Source organism: Heterocephalus glaber, unplaced genomic scaffold, assembly GCF_053883595.1.
Source record: "Heterocephalus glaber isolate CG9 unplaced genomic scaffold, H.glaber_assembly_v1.0 deba00001608, whole genome shotgun sequence".
Classification (NCBI taxonomy): domain Eukaryota; kingdom Metazoa; phylum Chordata; class Mammalia; order Rodentia; family Bathyergidae; genus Heterocephalus; species Heterocephalus glaber.
The window spans coordinates 10,996,864-11,019,762 of record NW_028258379.1 but is presented as its reverse complement, the minus strand read 5'-3'; positions in this window follow the sequence as shown (position 1 = coordinate 11,019,762).

The window sequence follows — 22,899 nt, the reverse complement described above, 5'->3', positions numbered from 1 at the left end:
GACATCCCTTGCTCCTGGGTAGGAATAATCAGCATAGTGAAAATGGCCATACTTCCATAACTGCTATATAGATTCAATGCAATTCCAATTGAAATCCCAACAGCATACTTCACAGACCTTGAGAAAACAATCTAAAAATTCATTTGGAAGAAGAGACCCAGAATAACAAAAGCATTTCTAGGTAAGAGACATGGCAGGGTGTATCACAACCCCAACTTGAAACTATACTACAAAGCTACTGGGATAAAAACAGCAAGGTTCCGGCAAAGAAACAGACCTGAGGACCAGTGGAACAGACTAGAAGATGCAGAAACAACTCCAGACACACTCAGCCACCTCATTTTTGACAAAGGAGACAAACATCCTCACTGGAGGAAAGCTAGCCTCTTTAATAAATGGTGCTGGAAAAATTGGGTTTCAACTTGCCAAAGATTAAAACTAGACCTATTTCTCTCACTATGCACTAAACTAAAATGGAAATGGATTAAAGATCTGAATATTAAAACAAACACTGAAGCAGCTGGAACAGAGGTTAGGCAGAACTCTTGAAGACATTGGTGTAGGAAAAGATTTTATGAACAAAACCTCAGTTGCCCGTTAACTAGCACAATCAACAAGTGAGATCTCTTCTTAGTAAAAAGCTTCTGCACAGCAAGAGAAACCACCAACAGTGTAAAGAGGCAACCCACAATGTGGGAAAAAATCTTCACCTGCTGTTCCTCAGACAAAGGTCTACTCTCTAGAATCTACAAAGAACTTTAAAAAATCAGACTCCCCAAATTCAAAGACCCAATTCAAAAATGGGCACCTGAAATGAACAGACATTTCTCAGACAAAGAAGTTAGAAATAACAAATAAATGTATGAAAGAATGTTCAGCATCATGGGGGTCATTCGAGAGATGCAAATGAAAACAATGCTGAGATTCCACCTCACTCCAGAAAGAATGGGTGCTATCATGAAATCAACCAATAACAAATGCTGGCAGGGCTCTGGGGAAAGAGGAACCCTGCTCCACTGCTGGTGGGAGTGTAGACTGGTGCAACCATGGTGGAAATCAGTATGGAGATACCTCAAAGAAGTAAGACTGGAAGTCCCATTTGACCCCACTATTCCCCTGCTGGGTATCTTCCCCAAAGAATTAAAAGTATCATACCACAGTGTTATATGTGCATCCATGTTTAGAGCAGCACAGTTTGTAATAGCTAAAATTTGGAAGCAGCCCAATTACCCATCAACTGGAGACTGGATAAAGAAAATGTGGTTTTTAAATATAATGGAGTACTACTCAGCCATAAAAAATGAGAAATTAGAGACATAGCTAAATGGATGCACATTGAGGTGACTCTCTTAAGTGAAATAAATAGGACACTCATGTGTAAATACCTGTAAATAAGGACTAAAAGGTATAATAGATAATGTGAAATAGGAAGAAAAGGGGCGAAGGGGAAGTGGAAGGGGTAGAGGAAAGAAGAGAATGGAATTAATATGAGAAAATGAAAAACTGGAAACAAAGTCTTTGTATATAGGGAAGGATGGAGGGGTTGAAGGGGGGGCAGGGGCATAGGGAAAAAATAAGAACCAAGAGAGATTATGTAAAGGAGCAAATTTCCAATGATGAATGTCATTATATTGTATACCTAAAATTACCAAAAAATAAAATTAAAAAAAAGCAAGAATGCCCAGGTACCTTCAGAGAAAGTGCCAACTTCAGTGTCACTTTCCTTCTCTGGATTTCTGCTTTTATTCCAAGCTTGGTCTTTGAGAATTTTCTTACTTTCTTGCTGACACAAGTATGCATATTCAAAAATTGGGAGATTAAAAACTTATCTAGAGTTTTAAATTATTTTGCTTTTAAACGTGCAACTGTACATAATACTCTGCTATTGTGCCAAATATGAAAGTCCTATTTTCTAATTTTTCTTATCGTTTGTTAATTTTCAACAAGCACACTAGAAGAACCATAAAAGAGGTGATATGTATTTCATAGAAGTTTAAACTATGTAGCTTATCCAAGAATCACTGGCTTTAATCCCATAAGTAGATCTCTCCCAATTTCACTTCCAGTTTTAGTCAATTACCATGACACTCTTACTTTGTCCATTTCCTTGGTTTTCATACTCGAATCTGGAGCATACTCAGAGTCTAACTGTTGTCTTCATTCCTCATTTGAGACCCCAAATTGACTACCTGCACTTGAACAGCAATTTAGCTTCTTGAGTTTTTGTACTTGATACTCGAACTTGGCTTTGCTCACATCATTAAGCTTTCTGCTTTTCACTGTCATAACTGAGCACGCCACATGACCAGATTCTACATTAAGCATCATACTATTTCTTTTTACTTGATTGGTGTCCTGAAAAAGCCTGTGCTCACTCAAAAAAAGGGAGAGAAATCAGAAAACTAGGTGGCATCAGTTCTACATGTGACCACTTTTCTGTCAGTAATCAAATTTGGTGTTCAAAGCATAATATCCTCTAAGAATATTTGTGATTTACTATTAGCAATGTCGGTACTGATGGTGAGGCACCTCTTATTATGTACCAGGCATTGATCTATTGATATCACATTCAATAAATGTTCTCTACTGTGCAACCTAGATGGCTCCTTCATAGTTTATTTTTATTTGCATAGACTTTTCAGCCTTTAGAATTGTAGCATGTGTCAGTGCTCCAAGCAGGGTACCTGGTTTCAAGGAAACATCTCTTGGAGTGCATATCTTCATCTCCACATAAAATACCATGGACACATACATACAGTGATTTTATTAGCTGAGTGTTTTCCATGTGAAAACTGCTGAAGCCAGGAAAGGCTTCAATTTCATGCAAGTAAAAATACCCGAGTAGAGGAAGTTGTGGTGCTCTGATCAGAATAAGAAAAAATAGGTACAGAAAAATAAAAATACATTGTTTTCACTGCCTCTGGATAAAGGATAGCTACAAAAGAATTTCATAGAAAATCTCACCCTAAAAATATTCACTTGTTAAACTATTTTTTCTTATACCTTTAATGGATTTGATCAAATGCTCTCCCCTCCTTTGTGGTGCGGACAGTATGCTCCTGTATACCGGAAGGGTAGCCGTGTCCCTGTTGCCTTCAAACCTAGCATAAGCTCCATCTTTCCTCAAGCCAATTCCTGTCCTTGGTATCTGGCATTCTCTGGCTTACTACATGGTACAGGAGACCTAAACAATGGTGAATAATGAGAGATTAGGTGAACCAACAGTGAGTCCAGGCTGGTCTTGATTTAGTTTACCAGTCTTACCGCATGGGGGCAATAGGAAGCAAGTACGGGAGAAATGCATTCCTGACTTTCAAACAGTATCCCAGAATTCGACAAGATACTAGCAACTTCTACTTGAGATTAAGGGAAAGGAAAGAGCAAGAAAGGAGAGTGAGAGGGCTGGGGATTTAGCTCAGTGGTTCCACTGCCTGCCTCGCAAGCGCAAGGTCCTGAGTTTGATCTTGGGTACCGAAAAAAAAAAAGAAAGAGTGAGAGAAGAGAAAGAGATAAAGATTTTATTTTTATTTCAGAATACATCTCTCTAGTCGTTTTTCTAAGTATAAGGAATAATGTGATGCACAGTAATTTTTTTCTTAATACTCTATTTTCCATGTCCTTAAATATTTCACAGCCCAACATTTTAAAGTCACTGATAAATCATCAAAGGGTATACTATAAAACAACTAATCAAAACAGTGTGTTTGGACAGTTGAAGTATCTGCAGATTTTCTACATAAATGATGCTGTAGTTAACTTACGTGGGGTTGTTTCTTTACTAAAAACTATGCTTTTTCTTCTGAATACATTATAGTTAGAAATGCTATGCTAATGTGACTATAGATTTTTAAAAAAGAAATATTGCTAGATTCTCCAAGAAATGTGCCCCAATTTATACTACACGAGCAACATATTTGTTGCTTATTTCTACACTTCATATTTTTTTAAGTTTTTGCCAGTTTAACTGTTTATTCATTTCTTAAATTATAATGAGGCTCAATATTTTATTTACATAATTGCTTGTTTTTATCCCTTTATAAATTTTCAGTTAGTATGCTTGATGTTGAAACACTTTACCTGAGTCCTTTTGCTCCAGGCTGGATATGTGGCACCCCTGCCACTCCCAGGATGAGAAAGCATTAGCAAAAGAAGAATTTCTTCTTAGGGTGCAATTTGTTTAAGCTCTTTTCTTCCCCCACCTCACAATCCCCCTGGCTTTATCCTCATTTTCCCTTCACACAGCTGCCCCTGTAAAGAGTTCGTGGAAACATCTAGGAACACTGAGAGTCTTCACAGCAGGAAATTGAGCCCAGCACTTGGCTACCACCTAACAAAAGTACCCTTTTCTTGCCTTTCCTCATTCCCTGGTTGGTGACACACAGTCTTTCATTCACTTTTCTGTGAAACCCATTCTGATGCATTAACCACAGAATTACTTTTACTGTCATTGTATCTATGATATTAAAAAGGCACTTAGGACTTGGGTGAGGCTGGGAAGAGGAATGAAATAAAAGAATAAGCAGAAGAAAAGAGGAGGGTGAGGCAGGAACCCTTATGCTTGTGGGGGGGATTAACTGGACGGTCTTAAAATAGATTCTATTATTTTGGGATTAAACCTAGGTATTCTCTTTAGTATGGTTGGCAGCAGGAGTGGATTATGTTTTAACATTCATCCCTGTCCATGACAAAGTCATTTTTATGAATAATCATGAAATGAAATAATAATAATAATGGCCCAGAAAAAAACTGTAAACAGTGAATATTTTCTTTTGTTGAACATCACAATATCACATTGGTAAAATAAATGAAAACAAAGATTCCATTTCAAAAATGGGAAAGAGAGTGAAATTTTTTTTCACTGACCTTTCTATACAAAATTATACCACTGGAAAAGTTTTTAAATATTAAAAAGTAAACTCAGTTGTTCTGCCACCTGCCTTGTAAGCGCAAGGTTCTGAGTTCAATCCCTGGTACAAAAAAAAAGATTAAAAAGTAAAATAAATAGAGTAATACAAAATAATAAGGTAGTAACACAGTAATAAATTATCACTTATTAAGATACATGAACGTGGGCTGAGGATGTAGCTCCGTGGCGCTGCACCTGCCTGGCAAACACAAGGTCCCAAGTTCGATCCCTGGTACCAAAAAATAAAAATTAATGTCTATATATTTTTTAAATAGTAAAATTTACTTCAAATTGGCCTATCAGATATACAGTCTGTGTTTTATTTAGCCATAATTTCCAGATTTGTCTGTAACTTGGACAAAGTTGACTTTCTTCAGGTACTTGTGCTCGATAGAGAATATAGGAAGATCTGTCGACTAATCTTTCATAATTGTTTTTTGAAACAGGGTCTCTCTCTGTAGTTCAGGCTGCCCTTGAACTCACTATGTAGCCCAGGCTGGCCTCCAACTCACAGCAATTCTCCTGCCTCAGCCTCCCAAATGCCGAGTTTATAGGGATGTGACACCACACCTACCTTATTTTTTCATTAATTTTACCTTCAAAATCTTTTTAGCATGAAGCAAGATGATAAAATAGTGAAAGAAACTTTTCAGCCAAAGGATCAGAAGAGATTCACAAAAATCCAATTTTGTAATAAAATCCAAAAGGTGCAAAAAAACCGCCCATATCTTTATCTCCTTCAGCCTTAGTTCTAGCAGTTTTCAAATATTTCTATAACCTAACATTTTTAACATAAAAAAAATTTCCATCTTGTTACGGAATGACAGAATTAAAGTAACACAAGTTCTATTTGTGTATAATCATTTTACATTTAGTAGTTAAGTTGTTATCAGCTTAACCGTAAGGTGTTTTATGTAAGCTTCATGGTAATCACATGTACTCAATTTATGTAGTAAATACATAAAAGCTAAATAGAAACAAATCAAAGCACGCCACTATTTAAAAAATCACATCACAAAGGAAGACAGTAATATAGGAAGGCAGAAACTGCCAAACAGTAAAAAAAGAAAATGAGCAAGTTGGTAAAAATAAGTTCTTGCCTATCAATTGCTTTAAACATAAATGGGTTAAGTTCTTTAATAGAAATATAGAGAGTGACTGAATGTATTTTTTATAAAGCCAAATTTTTAAAAGCCAAATCAACAAGCCCCAGTAAGAGACTCACTTTGAGGACATACAAATTGAAAGTGAATCTATGGAAATTATCATATAAATGGTAATCAGAAGAAAGCAGGACTCACAGAAAATAAAATTCAATTCAGAAACTGCCACAATAAGCCAAGAAAATCATTATGTGATAAGAGTCAATTCACCAAGAAGATATAACAATTATAAATATATATGAACCTAATACCAGAGGATGCAAATATATAAAGCTAATAGTAGCAGACCTGAAAATAGCAATACAATAAGCATAGGAGATATTAAAACTCCACTTTCAAAACAATGGATGGATCATACAGCCTGAAAACTAATGAGCCAACAGCAGACTCGAACAACAGTACTGAACAAATAGACAACAACATACTATACTGAACACTCCACCTACAGCAGCAGAATACACTTTCTTGTCAAGTCCACGTAGGACAATCTCAGGGAGAAATAATATGTTAGGCAACAAAACAAGTCTCACAAAATTTAAGAAGATTAAAATAATATCAAATATATTTCTAGCTTCGTGGTATGAAAATGGAAATCAAACTGCAGGAAAATCAGAAAATTCACAAATATGTAGAAATTAAGCAACACACTCCTGAATAAACAATGAGTTAAAGGAGAAATCAAAAAGAACAATTTAAAAAATCTTCAGACAAATTAAATGGAAACAACAAAAACTAAATCTAACAAGATCTAGTGACAGCAATACTAGGAAGGAACCTACAGTAAGAAAAACTGTGGTAATAAAAATAAAAAATATCAAATAAACAATTTTATTTTAGATTCCAAGGAACTGCAAAAGGATGAACAAACTATGCTGAAAATTGGCAGAGTTAAAGAAAGATTAGATCAGAAATGAATGAAATAGATACTAGAAAAACAATAGAAAAAATTGATGAAATCTGAGGTGTTTTAAAAAAGATAAACACTGAAAATCCTTTAGCAAAACTAAGAAAAAAAGAAAAGTCAAATAAAATTATAAATGAAAGTACAACAAATACCACAGGAATCAGGCCAGGGATTTAGCTCAGTGGCTGTGCGCCTGCCTCCCAACTGCAAGGTCCTGAGTTAGATCCCCGGTACTGCAAAACAAAACAAAACAAAACAACCCCCACACACAGAAATACAAAGGAACATAAGAGTTATATGCTAACAAGTTTAAAAACCTGGATAAAATCAGCAATTCCTAGAAACATACAACCTGTCAACGTTGAATCATGAAGAAATACAAAATCTAAATAGACCAAGGATGAATAAAGAGATTGAATCAATAATAAAAGTCCCCCCCCCAAAAAAGCCCAGGAACTGATGGCTTCATAGCTGAATTCTATCCAGCATCTGAAGAACTATTATTAATTATTCTCAAATGATTGTAAGAAATTGAAGAAAGAACAATTCTAAACTCATTTTTATAAAACAAGTATACTGTGATAACCAGACAAACATTATAAGAAGGAAAATATACAGGCCAATATTCCTTATGAACACAGTTGAAAAAATCTTTGACAAAACAGTAATAAAATAAATTCAACATATTAAAATAATCACATAACACAATAAACTGTGATTTCTTCCAAAGCCAATTCAGCATAAGCAAATCAGTAAATGTCATACTCCACCTTAACAAAATGAAGGATAAAAACCATATAATCATCTCAACAGATACAGAGAAAGCATTTCACAAAATTCTACTTCTTTAATGGTAAAAACTCTCAAACTTCTGTCAGGCACAGAAAGACAAATGCTGCACGTTGTCTTACACATAGAAGCAAAAAAGAAAAATGATTTCATAGAAGTAGAACATGTAATGGTGGTTACCAGAGGCTAGGAAGGATAAGAAAAATAGAGAGATGATACAGGAGTGCTGTTGGGTAGAAGGAATAACTCCCAATGGTCTTTATAGCATAGTAGAATAACTATGGTTGATGCAATTAATCATCTTTTTAAAAATAGATAGTAAAGAGGATTTTGACTGTCAGCACTACAAAGAAATGATAAATGTTTGAGGTGATGGACATGCCAATTATCCTGAATCATCCCTAATCATTGTACATTGTATACCTGTTTTGAACTATCACACTGTATGTGATAAATATATACTATTATCACATGTCAATTAAACATAGATCAAAAGAAAAAATCTCTGAGCAAATTAGTACTAATGGAATGAACCTCAACGTCAAAAAGACCATATATGACACTCTCACAGCTAACACTGTGGAAAGCTGAAGGCTTTTCTTCCAAGATCAGGAAAAGGACAAGGATGTATACTCTTGCCACTTTCATTGAAGTTGTATTGAAGGGCAGAGCCAGAGAAATTAAGCAAGTAAAATAAATAAAAGGCATCCAAGTTGAAAAAGAAAAAGTGAAATTGTCTCTTTTGTACATGACATGAGCTTACATATAGAAAATCCTATGGACTCCACTAAAAAAAACTTTATACTAATAAACTCAATAAATCTTCAGAATACAATATCAACATATAAAAATCACTAAAAATGAACTATATGAAAAAGAAGTCAAGAAAACAATCTCATTTACAATAGCTTCAAACAGGGTAAAAATAACATTAAGTGAGTGAAAGATGTGCAAGCTTGGAAATAATAAAACATTTATTAAAGAAATTACAGTAGATACAAATAAAAACATGTTCTGTGTTCATGAATTGGAAGGATTAATGCGATGAAGTGTCTGTACCTCCTGCTCTACAGATTCATTGCAATTCACACACAAATTTAAAGGCCACTTTTCTGGAAATAGAAAAAGCAATACTAAAATTAATATGAAACCACAAAAAACTCAAAATAACCAAAATGATCTTAAGAAGAATGAAGCTCAAGGCATCACACTTCCCGGTTTCAAATTACATTACAGACTTATAGCAATCAAAACAGGACAAGTATTAAAACGGACACATATATCAGTAGAACAGAACAGAGAGCCTAGAAATAAGTCTACACACGTAAGTTCAGCTAATTTTCAATAAGGACATGAAGAAATACATGATATGGTTTATATCTAGAATGTCCCCAGAAAGTCTCATGTGTTCAGAGGTGGGGCTTTGAGAAGGTGATTGGATCATGAGGGTGCTATACTCCATAGCTGACTGTGTTGTTATCAGAAGACCCAGTTCACTGAGAGCTGACCTAGAAGGGTCTGTCTCCCTCCCTGGCTACTTCCTTCCCTCTCTTTTTCCTGAACACTGTGATGTGAGCAGCCTTCCTAAGCTGGATCCTTCCTGCCTTGGAGCCAGCCAAATATGGACTGAATCCTCTAAAAATTGTGAGCCAAAGTAAGCTACTCTTTTTTTAAGTTGTGGGGGTTGGGCATTTTGTCCTGGGAATGAAGAAAGTCACTAAGACAATACACAACATGGAGAGGGCAATGTCTTCGATAAACAAGCTTGGCAAACTGGATATCCACATGTAACAGAATGAAACCGAACCCTTGTCTTACACCATACCAAAAAAATCAAATCAAAATTTGTTAAAGATTTAAAGATAAGACCTGTAAACTCCCAGGAGAAAAAAATGGGGAAACTCCTTGGAAATCATTTTCTTCACAGTCTTGGCAATCATTTTCTTGTACATGACTCCAAAAGCACAAGCAACAAAACAGGCAGTATTACATCAAGACTAAAGTTTCTGCACAGCAAAGAAAATAAGAGCAAAATGAAAAGCGGTCTACATGGTGGGAGAAAATATTGGCAATCTGTATACCTGATACAGATTAATATCCAAGATATATGTACTGTGTACCTTGGTTCAGGAACTTAACTCATTCCACAACTCTGGAAAAGATGGGCACATTTGTGTTTGTGTGAGAAAGATGGCTGTGGTTGTGTTCATCACCTGATACATAGTTGGCAGACAAAAACAATAGCTGAAAAGTCCCCTAATTTGGTGAAAGACAAAAACTTATATATTTAAGAAGCTAAGCAAGTCTCAAACTGGGAAACTTTACTCTAGCATATTAAAAATCAACTTCTGGAAACCAAATTAAAAGAAGAGTCTTGCAAGCAACCAAACAAATAATGCGTTACTATGAGGGAATACTAATTTGAATAACAGTAGATTTTAAAAATCAGAAACCACAAAGACCAGAAGGAAATGGCACAGTTTTCAAGTACAGAAAGAAAAGAACTATCAACCAGGAATTTTATACCTTGTAAAACTACCCTTCAGGAGCAAAGTAAAAATGAAGACATTCAAAGGAAGAATTTGTAACTAGCAAAGTTAAAGATTGGTTAAAGGAAGTTCTTCATAGAGAAAGAAGATAATAAAAGAAGAGGTTCTTGAGCATCAGGAGGAGGGCAGAAGTGTGGATATATAAAATAGGCTATCCTTTTTCATAGTTTTTCTAAGTCATTTGATAGTTGAAACAAAAACTGAAATAACACCATCTGATACTCAAATGGGGAAGGCAAAAGGACGTAAGTACTTCAAGTGCTAAAGTAGTTCAAATCTTCAAGTGCTAAAATGTTTATATCAGTATACTGTGAGAAGCTCCATATTTATATAGGAATACTCAGAGCAACCATTATGAAACTATAAAAAGAAATATATTTAAAAACATGATAAGTCAAGATAGAATTCTAATAAATATTCAAGTAGCCCATAAGAAGGCAAGAAAATAGAAGCAAAGGAATGAGAAGTAGATGAAACAGAAACATAATAAAACAGTATATACAAACGTGAACAATTAGTTTAAATATAAATCACCTGAATATGTCCATCAAAGATAGAGATAACTAGAGTGGATAAATATTACTTAACAATGTGCTATATACAAGAAACTCACTTCAAATTCGGATTGCAACAGGTCTAGCACATGAACTAATTTTTAAAACGTAGAAATGGCTACATTAATATCTGACAAAGTAGATTTCAGAGCAAAGAATATTACAATAGACAAAGAGGGACAATATACAATGATGAAGAATAAATCCATTAAGATGATATTTTAGTTTCCTAGGCTTGCTATAACAACGTACCACAAACTAGATGGCTCAAGATAATTGAAATTTATTAACTCACAGTTCTGGAACCAGAAGTATGAAATTAAGGTGTCAGCAAGACCATGCTCTCCCTGAAACCTGTAGAAGAGAATCTTTCCTTGTTTCTTTGAGCTTCTGGTGCTTGGTCAGGATAAAAACCAAAACTAGACAAAGACAGTAGAAAAGAGAAAACTATCCATACAGCTCTCTGAAACTTACAAAATCTTTACAAACTGGAAAAAGTCCTCCTCAAAATATTAGCAAATGAAATCTAAAATTATAAATTATGTATGATGCCACATGGATTTTATACCAAATACTCAGGGCTGGCTCAATGTTTGAAATTCAGTCGGTGTAATCCTCTGTATCATTAGAATAAAGAATGAAGTTTATGTGATCATATCTTTGACAAAGTTATTAACAAAATCCAACAGCCATTCATGACAAACACTCTCAGCAAGTTAATGACTTCAACATTTAGGGCCAGGCAAAGAGTTACTCGACTTGACATGAAAAGCATGATTTGCATAAGGAATAATTTATAAAAAGAAATAATAGTACTTCATCAAAGTTCAAAACTTTTGGACCAGGGATTTAGCTCAATGGTGCCGCTGCCTGCCTTCCAAGCACAAGGTCTTGAGTTCGATCCCTGGTACCATGCAAAAACCCCCCAAAAGTTAAAAACTTTTGCTTTGCAAATGACCACATGATGAGGATGAATGGATATATTATAGAGTAGTAGAAAATATTCACAAACCACATGTCTAACAAGAACTAGTATCTAAAAGATATAAAATATTCTCAAGACTAAAAGAAAAAAATCAAACAATTCAATCAGAATATAGGCAAAATACATGGAGACATTAATGGAAGAGGATAAACTGGTGGCAGATGAGCACATAAAAAGATGTCCAACATTATTAGCCATCTGAAAAGCACAAATCAAAGGCACAATAAGATACTACCACATACCTATTAGGGTGGCTAAAATAAAAAAAAATAGTGACACAGCAAATACTGTCCAGGATGCAGAGAAATTCAGTAATTCATATGCTGCTGATGGTAGCATAAATGGTATATCTACTCTGGACAACAGTTTGGCACATTCTTCAAAAAGAATACTATGCAACCCAACAATTATACTTTGGGGCATTTTCAGAAAATGATACTATGTTCACACAAAAATACATATGTGGATGCTTATAACAGGTTCATTTGTAATATTAAAGAACTTCAAATAGCCTGAATATCCTTTAACAAATAAATGGTTCAACAAATTATATGAAACACAACTCAGGATTTCAAACAAATGAACTACTATCAATATAGACTCAACATGCATTGGTCTCCCGGAAATTATACCAAGTGAAACAAAAACTAATACCCAAAAGTACATACTGCATAATCCCATTTATATAACATTATTGAAATAAAAGAAATCACAGAAGTGGAGAGCAATTAGTGGTTAACAGGGGTTAAGGACAGAAGAGAAAAGTGCAATAGGGAGATAAGTTTTGTTAAAAAGTGTATACAAAAGATTTTTATAGTGATGGTACTATTCTCAATCAACTATGATGGTGAGTACATGTAACACAGTTTTATCTTACTAAATAAACATATACAAATAAGTACAACTGGGGAAATATTAATAAGATCAGTGAATTATTGTTGCTGTTAATACCCTGCTTGTGATTATTATACTATACCTTTATAATTATATGTTTCCCATCCAAATACTAACCAGGCTGAACCTACTTAGCTTCTGAGATCAGACAAGATTGGGCACATTCAGGATGGTATGGCCATAGAATCTAACTACATGTTTTCTCCACTGGGAAGCTATATGGTGTCATCCCATGTTATTTTTACAACTACTTGTGAATCTACAATTATATCAATAAAAAATTCAGTTAAAATGAGTAGTTAAAAACGCATCATAAAAAGAAAACAAGCTTAAAAGATTTTATAATCTAATTTTACCTGGAACTAAGAAATAGATCTTTTGAATCTAATACCAACCTTAAGAAAATTATAAAAAAGAGAACTCTCTTCAATTCATTTAAAAAGACTGGTCTAGTTATGATCCTTAAACCTAAATAGGAGAGTACAAGGATGAAAAGTATGCATCATTTTCAATAATGAACATGGAATTTTAGATTCTAAACAAAATATTAGCACACTAAATTCAGTAATGTATGAAAAAGATAGTATATCACAGCCAAGTTGAATTTCTTCCAGTGATATAAAGCTTTAACGTTAACAATTGTTGTAATTCACTACTAATAAATAAAGAAAGACCATAAAATCAGGTGAAATAAGAAATAAAAGTCATAATATGCAAATGACATAATTTTGTTTTTACAAGATACAAAATAACCTACAAATTATGAGCTCAAGGCCACTTACTAAAGTAAAATACTGTTAGATAAAATACAATTAAACAAAAATAATTGTGTTTTTATATGGCAACAAGAAACAGTAAAAAAAGAAAATAATATCTGCATAAATATAAAGTTTTTTATTGGTGCATGTTTGCAGTAAATAATGATTACACTCATTGTGCGGAGTTGGTACATGTACATAACATATCTTTATATTTTTTAAATCCCCTTCTTTTCTCCTTCTCTCTCTCCCCACTCTCTCCACCTCTTGGATCCCCTTTCTTTTTGCAAAAGTTCTCTCTCATTTTCCTATTATCTATCTTTTATTTTGCTCTTTGATATATTTAAGCTTTGGGTTTCTCATAGAAGAAAGATCATGCAATATTTAGGCTTGTGTGTCTGATTTATTTCGCCTAACATTATGGTTTCAAGGTGCTTCCATTTTCCTACAAATGAATCAAATTTATCTTCTTTATGGCAGAGTACTACTCTATTGCATATAAATACCACATTTTCTTTCTTGTATTTTGCTCTTTATTTATACTTTGGTGTTCTTGTATGAGAGAAACCATACAGTATTTAAGCTTGTGTGTTTGATTTATTTCACTTAGCATTATGTTTTCAAGGTGCATCGATTTCCCTGCAAATAATTCAAATTTATCCTTCTTTATAGCAGAGTACTAAGGAATAAAAGTATTTAGCAAACACAAAAAGGATACAAGACTTTCACTGAGGAAATTATAGATCATTAATGAATTAACTATCCAATAGAAAGATATACCATGTTCATGGATAGGAAGGCAAAATAGTAAAGATGTTAGCTCTCTCCCAAAGTAACATTATTTATGCAATATGCAATTACAATTACAATCCTAAAAAATGTTTTGCTGCTATTAAAATACTCTAAACTGTCTATGGAAGAACAAAGAGCTAAGAATAGTCAAGATGCTCTTGAAGAAAAATTTCAATGTGGGAGAAATACCTACCAGATATGTAGAGTCTTTGTGTACTTCCAGGACTTAAGGAGAGGGTGGTATTGGTGGAGAGGTAGATGATCTAGCAGAATAAGAGGAAAGCCTGGAAAGAGACTCATAGAAATATTGAAACTTGACATAGCAAGTTAATTGAAAAAAGATAAATTTTTTAGTAATGACACTGGCCTCAGGTCCTTGAATCCCATTCACATATTCATTGTGACATTTTGTAAGGAGTAAATAAGTGTTCACTAGGTAAAACCATTGAAAATTTGAGGCTGTATATTATGACAGGCAACCGATTCTAACTAATGCAAAGGTTAGGTGGCCCCCCTAGCTGAAATTATACTATTTAAATTTAATTTAATTTGAATTATGCATTATTTATAATTACATATCATATTAATGCATTGAAATATAATAATGTGAAAAAATAAGAAATTAGGAAAAGTAAATTTAAATCTTGGTAATGCTGCTTTTTGATGATAACCTTTTTGAACATTTGATTCCTGTCTTTTTGGTTGTCCATCATCCATTCTCTGGGATTTGCCACATTGTGGTAAAAACATAAATTTAAGGAAACAACATAGTTAAAAGACAGCCTTCACAATGGGAAAAATTATTTGTAAATTATTCATCTGACAAGGGATTTTAATATCCAAAATATATAAAGAACTCAAAAGACTTGATACACACAATCTAATTAAATTAGGCTAGAGATATGAGTAGGCATTTCTCAATGAAGACATACAAATGGGTCAAGTATATGAAAAAAATGCTTAATCAACAGGATGGTATGAATTAAAACCACAATTAGATAGCACCTCATCCCAATCAGAATGGTTATTATCAAAACGAAAACAAAAGCAGCAAATGCTTCTGAGGATGTAGAGAAAGGGAAACTCTTATACACTGTTTTAGGGAATATAAATTATTACAGTTCTTATCAAAAACAGTATGGAGATTGCTTAAAATCTAATACTATAACTGCTGTATGATCTAGCAGTTCCACTATTGGGTATAGATGCAAAAGAATTATATCAAAGTGACATCTGCATTCCAATTGCAGCAGTATTTACAATAGCCAAGATATGGAATCAACCAAGGTATCCATCAGCAGATGAATGGATAAGAAAAATGTGGGAATATATATTCAATGAAATATCACTCAGCCATGAAAAATGAAATCCTATCATTTGTAGCACCTTGGATAGACCTGAGATCAGTAGGTTAAGGGAAATAAGCCCAACTAGATAGACAGATATCACACTCTACTCATTTTTGGAAACAAAAAGTTGCTCTTATAGCAGAATGAAGTAGAAAAATCCTCACCAGAGGCTAGGAAGGAAATAAGGGTGAGAGACAGAAAGAAGTCAGTTAAGGTACACAAAAATACACTTAGTGAAGAGGAATTACTTGTTTACAACAATCTAATTTAAAATTAATTAGAAGGATATGAAAGTTCCAAACACTTAGAAATTCTTTTTTTTGTACCGGGTTTCAAACTCGGGACCTTGCTCTTGCGAGGCAGGCGGCAGAACCACTGAGCTAAATCCCTGGCCCTAGAAATTCTTAATAGTTAATGTCTTAGGAGATAAAAGTGCTTACTACCCTGACTTGTTCATTATCTATTATATCCATGTATTGAATTGTCATCCTGTATGCCATAAAGATATACAAACATGACTCAAAAACTTAATTTATATTTCTTAAGTTTCCACTTGCTTATGTAGTGGAGTTGCCAGATTTTGCAAATAAAAATATAGCATCCCCAGCACAGCACAGTTTGAATTTCAAATAATGAATGAATACTTTTTTGTATATGTATGTCCCATGTAATATATGAGAAGTAGTACTTATATTAAAATTGTTTATCTGAAATCTAAATTGAAAGTAGGTATCCTGAATCATGTCAAGCCCACCATGCAAGGACTTGATATCATGTGTAGTGTGCCCTGTTTATCTGTTTCATGTGCTAAGAAATGGGCCCAGGCTGCTCTCCTGAAAACCCACCACTACAGTAAGCTAATTCAGAAGGATCACATGTTCAATCCCAGCCTGATCCACTTAGCAACTTAGTGGGACCCTGTCTCAAAATAAAAATCAAAAAGGATGGGGATGTAGCTCAGTACCAGGCCCAGTAGGATCTTTTCTTGCTGTCTAGCTGTTGCACTGTCATCTTTCTTGCTAATGGTCCTCATTTAAAAAAGCCAGCTAGTCCTTTTTCATATAGTAGCTTGGTAGAGATTCATAGACTACAAATAAAATAGGGCTGGAAGATTACACTTATCTCAGATTCCCTTCTTGGGCACATCTTTCCCAAGCTCCTCCCATGCCTTTACGTGGCAGAATGAATTTGTTCCACCATTGGGAGAACTCTAGATATCTCTGTCTCCCCAAATCCAGATGGTTTCCCCAAAACCTTTTGGAACACTTCTGTATCCTAGGCATTGCGCTGACTGTCCTGGTCGAGTTTTCTAAGTCCTTGTCCTAGGAAAACGCTCTCCAGGAAGAAAAGCTCAAGCTTTCAGTGATGAGTATCAAAGTTTTGGGGGAAAGTACAAAATTCATACATCATCCCAGAGAATAAAGGCTAAAAATAACATTGCTTTTAGTGTCAAATGATATAGCATAAACTGTCTTGTCTTTCATAGTGATTTCCCCATGGTCCACTTACGTTTGCAACTATAATTTGCATTCCACAGTAATGGGCTATCCACTGTTGCCTCACTCCAAGTGGTACAGCTTAAGTATACTACTTCAGAACTAGAGAAAATAAAGTTACCATAATAAGACAGCCAAGTGGATCTAGAAATGTGGGGCCCACCTTACTCCACAGCAGCAATTGTGGAATTATCTCCTGAGTCAGCAAATGCCATCATCCAGTTAATCCACTTCTGCTTCTCTCTATTACTTACATGCTGTCAGCTTCACAAAAGGACGCTACCCTTATTTCAGAGTAGTGTGCCAGGATAGTTAAGTGCATGACTTCGGAACCCAACTGGCTTCAAATTGCAGCTCTGTAATTACTGGCTCTATACACATGGACAAATTACTTACCTTCTCTGTGCATGGATTTATTTTGTGAAATTGGGCAAATAATAGTATTTACTTCACACAGTTTTTTTTTTTAACATTTCCAGTAACAAATCCTCAAAATAATTTAAATAATTTAAAATCAGATAAATCCTCAGAACCTCCTTTGCATTTATAAATGTTTCTTATTATTATTATTACTACCTTTCACAGTACAGGTTTTCAGTTTGCATTTCTTGCTGTAGAGGAAACTATTCCTTCATCCTCAGTGATATGGCCTCAGCCAGACAATTAGATCAGATCATAGCTGTGCCAGCAGCTGTGCCTTCAGGGCTATTCTGTCCTGAGTGATTTCCATACATGGACATCAATCATCTAGCCCACGTTGAGCTCAGCCATGGCCAGTCCAATTACTTTTTTAGTCTCCATTCATAAGGAAAGAGCCTGCTTCATGTCCTTCCTATAGTTTTCAGTTTCTCAGATCCAGATATCACCCATATAATTAATCATAAAGGAATACCAGTAGCTTCACAAGAACGGAAAATACTTGGCAAAGCAGTTCTCTTAGTCACTTTATGGTTGCTGGGCCACAATACCCAACACTTAACAATTGAAAGGAGGTTCTCGGTTTTAGTTCATTGTTGGCTGCCTCCAAGGTGGAAACAAAATTCAGAGGAGCATGGCAGAAGAAAAGGTGCTCAATTTGTGGCAGCCTGAAAGCGGAGAGAGAAGGGAGGAACCAGGGACAAGAAAACGCCCTTTCAGGTCCTAACCCCAGTGACCCACCTCCTACCAGGCCCCTCTCCTAACAGCATATTCAGCTACTGAACTCATCAATGATGCATCCACTGATGGGTACACCACCCCCATGATCCAATCACCATCCAAACACACGAGATTTGGGGGACATTTTATTTTATTTTATTTCATTATGTTTTTTGGTACATTTTAGGTATAAAATACAGTACACTCATCATTGGGATCTTGTACCTTTACATGGTGAATCTTGGCTCTCTCTTACTTTTCCCCATGCCCCTATCTTCCCTTCACCCCCTCCACGCTTCCCTATTTGCAAAGATTTTGTTTCCATTTATTTTTCCTTCTCTCATATTTTTTTCTTTTCCCTTCTTTCCTTTCCCCTACACCTCCAGCTTCCCCTACTTCTTTAGACCTTTTCTTGCTATAACACAATATCAATTATATATTTTTTTAAAATTACAATATCAAGATTTAGAGGACATTACCACAGATTTTACAGAATTTAAAAGGATACAAAAATCTTTTTTGAAATAAATTTGACAACTTCTATGAAGTACATTGGAAGACAAAGACAAATTAATGAAACTGACTCTGGCGGAAATATAAAATTTGAATAGCACCTATTAAAGAAAGGATATTCCTAGCTTGAAAACCTGCCTATATGACAACAGCAGGCTCATATACATTTTAACTGATAAATTATATCCAACACTTAAAGCAGAAAAAAGAAGGAACACTTTTCCCCTCCTTTGAGGAAATCAACATTGTACCAATACTAAAACTGGATAAAGATAATAGAAGAGAAAAATATGAGCATAAATGAAAATTTGTTTAACAAAAACAAACTGTTAGAAGTCAGATCTGGCAGGATGTAGAAAGTAGTTTCATTATAGGGATGGCAATGTTGGTTCAGCATTGGAAGATCCACCCCCAAAAGTCATCATTTTAACAGAGGAAAGGAAAAAGCCACATGATCCTGTCAGTAGTTGCAGAAAAAGTATTGGACTAAATTCTACAACTGTTCATGGTAAAAGCTATCAGGAGACTAGAAGTAGAACAGAAACTTCTCAACAGATCAAAGACATGTACTCCGTACTTCCAGCAAAAACACCTTATATCAATGGAGAAGATACAATGCTTTCTCCCTAAGGTGGGGGTCAAGGGCAGATATGTCTACTCTTCACCCCTCCATTAAACTTTGAAATATAGGCCCAAACCAAAATAGTCTGGCAATAAAAAGAAACAATTAGCATAGGATTGGCAAGGTAGAAGGAAAATCTTTATACATAGATGAAATGATCATCTACAGAGAAAATACTAAGAAATCTCTAGGAGCCTCTAGAACTTGTATTTGAATTTAGCAGGATTAGAAACACAAGGTATATATAAAAATTCAGGTCTATGTGTATTTGTTATAAATGAAGAATTGGATATTGAAATTTAAAAGTTATGTAGGAGTACAAAGGACCTAGAAAAGTAAAAAGAAAAAGAAAAAAAAGTGTTGGAAGACATTTATTACCCAATTTTAAGACTTCCTCTAAAGCTACAGTAATCAAGGCAGTGTTGGCATAAGGAAAGACATACAGATCATTGGAATAAAACAGACAATCTTGCCTTATTGCTGAGGCTAATGTTTCCAAAACAATCTTGAACAGGAGTGGTGATAGTGGACATCCTTGACATGTTCCTGATTTTAGTTGTGAAGGATTTCAGTTTTTGACCATTTAGTATGATATTGGCTGTTGGTTTTTCATAGATGGCTTTTATCAGATTGAGTTAGAGACATCCTATTCTAAGTTTTTGTAGGGTTTTTATTATAAATGTGTGTGGGATTTTGTCAAATGCTTTTTCTGCATCTATTGAGATGATCGTATGGTTTTTGTCCTTGGCTTTATCGATATAGTGTATTACATTGATTGATTTGCATATGTTGAACCATCCCTGCATCCCTGGGATGAATCCCAGTTGGTCAGGGTGTATGATCTCCTTGATGATCTTCTGCATTCTATTTTCCAGTAGCTTATTAAGGATTTGTGCATCTATCTTCACTAGTGAGATTGGCCTATAGTTCTCTTTTTCAGTTGAGTCTTTCTCTGCTTTGGGGATCAAGGTGATGCTTACTTTCAGGAATGAATTCAGCAGTACTGCTTCCCTTTCAATTTCATTAAAGAGTTTAAACAGTAGTCTTAGTTTCTCTCTAAATGTCTTGTAGAATTCATCGGTGAAGCCATCAGGACCCGGGGTGTTCTTAGTTGGTAAGTTTTTAATTATGTTTTCAATTTCATTGACTAATATTGGGTTGTTTAGAATTTTTTGGTCTTCTTCGTTCAGCTTTGGTAATTCAGACTTATCTAGGAATCTGTCCATTTCTTCTGTGCTTTCCATCTTATTGGCATATAGGTTCTCAAAGCAAGTATTGATGATCCTCTGGGTTTCTGCTGGGTCCATTGTAATTTCATCCTTTTCATTCCTAATTGCATGGATTTGGGCCTTTTCTTTCCTTTTCCTGATAAGGTTGGCTATGGGTTTGTCAATTTTGTTTATTCTTTTGAAGAACCAACTCTTGGCTTCATTGATTTTTTGGATCGTTCTCATAGTCTCCATTGCATTGATTTCTCCTCTGACCTTTATAATTTCCTCCCTTGTATGAGCTTTGGGTTTGTCCTGCTTCTCTTTTTCTAGAATCTTGAGGTCCAGCCTCAGGTTGTTTAATTTTGTTTTCCTCATGTGAGTATCACTGCTATGAATTTCCTTCATAAGAATGCTTTCATTGTGTCCCATAGATTTGATATGTTGTATTGTCATTGTCATTTAATTGAAGGAACTGTCTGATTTCTTCTTTAATTTCCTCTGTGACCCATTGCTTATTCAGAAGTGTGTTGTTCAATTTCCATGTGTTTATGAAATTCTTGTGGTTTCTTTTGGTATTGATCTCCAATTTCATCGCAGTATGGTCTGATAATATACAGATTTGAGATAACTTCAAATCCTTTGCACTTAATTAAGCATGTTCTATGAGCAAGTATGTGGTTTATTTTGGAGAACAAGCCATGAGCAGCTGAGAATAATGTGTATTCTGATTTTGTGGGGTGGAACACTCTGTAAACATCTGTAAATAAATGAACATTTGTTCGAGAGTTTGATTGAGTTCTACTATTTCATTACTTATTTTTTGTCTAGTTGATCTATTTGTGACAGTGGGGTGTTGAGGTCCCCCACTAGTCTTGTATTAGTGCTTATTTGATTTTTCATGTCCGTTAGTATTTGTTTTACGAAATTGGGCACACTAGTGTTTGGTGCATAGATATTTATGATTGTCATCTCTTCCTGTTGGATTGTTCCCTTTCCAAGGATGTAGTGTCCTTCTTTGTCTCTCTTAATCAGTGTTGGTTTGAAATCCATTTGATCTGCAAAGAGGATAGCTAGTCCTGCTTTCTTTTGCATTCCTGTCACATGGAGTATTGTTTTCCACCATGTAACTTTCAGTTTATGAGTTTCTTTTTGAATTAAGTGTGTTTCTTGTACGCAGCATATTGTTGGATCTTCCTTCTTGACCCATTCTGCCAGTCTATTTCTTTTGATTGGTGAATTGAGACCATTAATATTGATGGTTATAATTGATACGTATTGATTTATCCTTGTCATGACTTTTTCTTTGTGTTGGATTCTCCCCCTTTGCGTTTAACTTCTTGTCATGCCCAATGGATTCATTCTTCTGGGCTTCCTGGGGTTGTGATCCTCATTGTCTTTTCCTAGGATATTGTCTAAAATTTTTTGAAGTTCTGCTTTGATATTAATGAAGTTCCTATGGTGCTCTTTGTCATGAAAGTATCTTATTTCTCCATCCATTTTGAAAGATAGTTTTCCAGGGTACATCAATCTGGGTTGGAGGCTGTTTTCCTTTAGGGCTTGTAATATGTCGCTCCATGCTCTTCTTGCCTTGTAGTTCTGTGTTGAGAAGTCTGAAGTGATTCTGATGGGCTTTCCTCTGTAGGTGATTTTTTCTTTTCTCTCACTGCTTGTAGAATTTTGTTCTTCTGTTGGGTTTCTGGAATCCTAACTATTATATACCTGTGTGTAGATTTTTTTTTGATCAAGGCTAGTTGGAGTCCTATATGCCTCACTTATCTGTATGTCAAGTTCTTTTCCCCTGCTTGGGAAGTTTTCTGCCATCACTTCTGTGAACAGTTTTTCTTATGTCATCTGCACTCTCTTCTGTTTCTTCATTGGCTGTGATCAGTCTTATTCTTCTTTGCATCATCTAGCAGCTGCTGGATTGATTTCCTGTGGTCCCTTACAATTTTAAAGCAATTTTTCTTTTCCTGGTCACTAATTGCAATCTTATCTTCTATATCTGAAATTCTGTCCTCACATTGGTTCATTCTGCTGTGCAGACTTTCAGTGGAGTTTTTAAGCTCCTGGAAATCTGTTTGTATTTGTTTCATGGATTCCATTTTTTTCCTATGTTGGGCTTCCATTATGTTCCTCAGCTCTTCTATTTTTTTTAAACTGTGTCCTCTCTAGATTTATTAATCATGTCTTGCACTATGGGCACAATCTCTGCTGTTATTTGAGAAATTATTTCTGATTTCATTTTTTCCAGATCCTCTTTTAATTGCCAGTTCAGGG